At 33.6% G+C, this 4,369-nt stretch overlaps 1 protein-coding gene and 1 long non-coding RNA gene across 2 annotated transcripts in view; one reads left to right on the top strand and one right to left on the bottom strand.

Moving 5' to 3' along the window:
• MRPL39 (mitochondrial ribosomal protein L39) overlaps positions 1–4,369 on the bottom strand; it is a 35,323-nt gene that overhangs the window by 2,407 nt on the left and 28,547 nt on the right. The window contains exon 10 of the transcript XR_002779845.1: positions 1,873–2,004. The gene's annotated coding sequence lies outside the window, so the exon portion shown is untranslated. The remainder of the gene's footprint in view (positions 1–1,872; positions 2,005–4,369) is intronic.
• Positions 1–4,369, top strand: part of LOC111738422 — a 14,996-nt gene that overhangs the window by 8,203 nt on the left and 2,424 nt on the right. The gene's annotated exons all lie outside the window — the stretch shown is intronic.

Below are 4,369 nucleotides of genomic sequence, written 5' to 3'. Positions count from 1 at the left end.
CTTGTAGAAATAGAAAAGAAGATTTTTTTCCCATGATGCTAGATGTAGGGGACCCTATACTCATAACTCACAAAGAGGTTACACATACCAAGTTCCAAAGGAGGCATTTCATTGAAACTCAGTATTGAGAATAAATACTGTGAACTCAAGAAGAGGTATCTTAAAAGAGATAACTCTTAAAGGATGACAAACACTCCAGAGTTTATAACTTCCATCACATTTCCTTTTTCCTGGGGTGGGGGCTGGGGATATTGAAAATAAATTAGAAATGAAAAAGAAATTATCAAAAAATTTTTATGTTAAGAAGTTTAAGTTGTTAGACATATGGGAAACTCTTTGTGTAAATCATGAAATAAGAATGGCCATGATTTAAAGCAATAGATTGCATCTCTCGCCTGAGCGCTTGCCTTCCCACCCCTGTTTTTATCCATATTGGATAATATTTTCCCAAAGTTTCGAGCCTGAAGCTGCCAGTGTTAGTTAGGGTGTTGAGTAAGTACCGCCCTCCGCCCGCTGCCTGCCCATGGTGCCCTGGCCCAGGATGGAAACGGGCTCTCAGCCTATTCCTCGCTTACTCCACAGAATGACTCTGGGGGAAAATATTTCTAACCTGTTTTTTTCCACATCCTTATCTGAAAAGTGAAAGTATTAATCACTGTCCATGAGAAAACTATTGGGCAGGTTACTTAGTTTGTAAATAAGTTCCACAAATGGTTTCAGTAAAAACTTTCTCGTTTTAAAATTGAGAAAAGCAGAATAATCTCTGAGGCCAATATCCTCTCATTTGTGCATTCACAATTAAATAATCACTCACTATGTTTTCACTGTGATCCTGTGATATCCACATTAGCTTTCTCTTGAGACAGTTCAAACGTACCTCTCTTAGTTTTATGTATTAAAAATTACTAACCTAGCATATACCTTTAAAAACACTCATTTTCTGAATTTCAAAATATAGAAAGTTATGCTGTATTAAACTATTTCATGTATGAACCAGTCTATTCAATAAAGAGCTCTTATTTTGGAATAGTAGGTATTTTTGTTAAAGAATTCTTAATTAGAACTATCAAGAGAAGGAATGTTAGATTTTTGTAGAAAGAAAATATCATGATACAGTGAGTTCGTAATTTTTTCCCAGCAATGTCTTATACAGGGAATTTTTCTTAAATGGAATCTAATCTTTCCTCAAGAGGTCAGGATATGGATTATTCCTACAGAACAATCCATTTTACTTTTAACTGGAGCATGGCCTCAGTTACCCTTTTAATCAGCCTGCCATATCATCAATCCCTTTTTAATGATAGAACTCATGTGAATTCAAGAGGAAACATAATATTCTATTCCCCATCTTCTGACAACACAGAAGTTGACCTAACTTTAAAATGAGTTACTGAGATATAATACAGAATAATCATATTCTACAGAAAAGATGTGATAACAAAAAAAAATTCACAGGAATAAACACATTTCAGAAAACCAGTCACCTGAATATTTCTTTTGGTCAGAGAATACTGAAGGCCTTTATAAAGAATTACTGAGAAACATTTATATGAGGTTGTATAACATGTATAGAGGTTGAAACTAAAACTTAAATGCTATTGCTTTAAATACTTAATTGGCTATTTTATGCTGGGAGTGAAAAGGATGAGCTCTCAAACTATTTTGGGTCTATCCCCATCTTTCCTATAAATCGCTCTTTATCCCTATTAAGACTTGCTCACCCTAGGTCCTCTGCTTTCAAAGATGACTAGCTAACTAACTTAATAATCAAGTCTAAATTGATGTGTCGATGGGCAGGGCTTCAATCCCAACCTTCCCTCCTTCTCCAAATAACTTAATTGCATTTCAAGAACAGTTTACCTGAAACCTTACCTGCCACCTTGGTTCTAATGGTAAGGAACTCAGACTAAGCAGAAGGGAAATGAAGCAGTAAGACAGATGTAGAATTTTCGGAGGGCCAGGTCCTTAGGGCATCATGTTTGCAGTCACCTTCATCTTTTGACCCTGGGCCAAAAGGTAATCAAGAAATTGTCATTCCAAAGATTAACTATGACAAGTCCAAATTTTCTCAGGATCCTAATTTTTACATACCTGCATTAATCTTCACTACTAGCTATCATGACCTAAACCAAACAGCAACTTGATAATATATAAGGAATCAGAATAAGTCTGGTGAGAAAGCCAGATATGGCTTTTTTATGCAATTATATCCTAAGTTGCTTTTAGTGAATTGATCCAAATAGGAATCAACATTGAATCCTATTTTAATAATTACATTTATTTATTGGTACATAAGAAAAATTAAATAAAAATGGGAAAATATTTAAAGGAAATTATCTAAACAATCATTTTAGTTTTCTAAAGCATAATTACATTGCTTTTCACCTATTCAAATGGCTTCGCAGCTACAATTTGTATGGCTACATCAATATAGGATTATGCATTTCAGAAGAAATAGGTGTACACCTTGTAACAACAAATTAATAGTTTCCAAATATTTGTACATTTCAGGGTGAATAAAATCAGGAGTGTCATGATGGCTTGTTTAAGAAATTCAACCTTTATGACTTTTTTCAAAGAAAACTTTATGGCATACAGTTCTTTTGGTATGCAAATATTAATTGATTGGTACTGAGAATAACCAGGAAAATAAGAAAATATAGAAATTTACAAAATTGAGGAAGGATATAACTTATGACTCATGTGAAACGAGATCCTTAGTGACAAACTTAGGACCTATTCCACTATGAATATATGTCTGGTAACATATTTTCTGGCTAATCAATAAGGTAAGAATAAAGGATATACTGAAATTATTAAAAAAAAAAAAGTCATCCTTCAGAAAAGCATCATTTAAAGAAAAGTTTCCCAGAGTGCTACCTTCAGTTTAGGTCTCACTACCAGAAGAAAAGTAGACCTGCCACATAGTTCAGAGATATCTGGCATTATTATTTATCTAGTGTATACTTAGTACTTCATTTGGTAGGTTTTTATTCAAGGTGAGAAGGAATGGTTTTGACATTCATTACTGAGTAATGAATTCTTTCAAGTACTACATTTAACTTGATACCTATCCTCAACTACTGAAAAGAATTGTGCTATAGGAAAGCTTATAGTGACAATGACTACTTCATGTCATGGGCCTAAAAGTATTTTGGAGTCAGGGGGTTTGAAGTATGTATTTAAAATCACCCTCAAGACTCTCACTCTAATTTACATGGTATAATCCATAAAATTTCTTTTGTATTGCTATACATTGTAAATTATGCTTGTCACATTCTTATCAAATGGTTAGCAGGTGTCACTGTTGATTGCTCAGTATAAATTGTATCGAATTCTTCTGCCACTGTACCAGCTGGGTGGCTGTACTGATTCCAGAAAAAGTCACTTCATTTTTATTACCTCATGACATCATCCTCTGCCCAATGCGTTAGCTAATAGACTAGCCTTTGTTGGCTGTGATCACTAATTTCTACTTGGACACATAGCAATTCTGTTGTTGGTTAGCTTGAGTGCTCCTTGCAAGCCCAGTCAAACACACTGAAAGTGAGCATAGCTTCAACAAGGATGGGTGAATGGCCTTCTGGTCTTTCTAATATCTAAAAGTCTACATAATATACCTTTTTAAAAACTATTCTGAAACATTTCCTCCTTTATTCGGTTTATCGGGGTTAATGTTTGTCATGTATCATTATGTTTTAAAGAAGATTTGATTGTATAGTATATTTAGACAAACTGCTCATTTCTCTGAAGTTTTAGGAATTCCTCATGCCTAAGCAGTCTGGATAACAGGGTATCACAGTTTTCATTTGACCATTGAGACCAAAAGGGCACCTGTGTGATGCTTTTTATTTCAGAAAAACTTTAGTTTGAACCAATAAAAAATAAAGGCTATTAGAATCTTTAACATAGTATATCACATTGTGAAAAACACTTGTCACTTTTTTGAGCACTCTAATTGGGCAATTCATATGTATAGTGAAAAAAGATGAAAGAAAAAAATCCAATTATCATACTAAAAGTGTTTCTTTTAATACCTGTGCTCAGATGTCACCTTTAAAGAACAGGAGGAAAATTTATGGGTAGAATACCATGCAAGCAATTCACCTTAAATACAAAACAAACATATCTCTTTAAGAAAAGGTTTAATTATATTGGTTGGGGAGGAACTAACATTAGGATATTAATATATATTTATTGAGTATTTTGTCCAAGTTACTGTGGAGTGGGGGAAAAAGTCCATATTTTTACAATCTTTACTGACTGAAAATCAGTAAGATGAACTAAAATCCTGAATTGACGTCATTTAGTTCAAAGTTTTTTATCATTATACTAATTCATCTCAGAAAACAGAAAGCTAAAAAAAAAA

The sequence above is a fragment of the Pteropus vampyrus genome, unplaced genomic scaffold (genome assembly GCF_000151845.1).
Source record: "Pteropus vampyrus isolate Shadow unplaced genomic scaffold, Pvam_2.0 Scaffold38, whole genome shotgun sequence".
Classification (NCBI taxonomy): Eukaryota; Metazoa; Chordata; class Mammalia; order Chiroptera; family Pteropodidae; genus Pteropus; species Pteropus vampyrus.
Note: the sequence above shows the minus strand (reverse complement) of the source record. Positions and strands in the feature narration are given on the sequence as shown.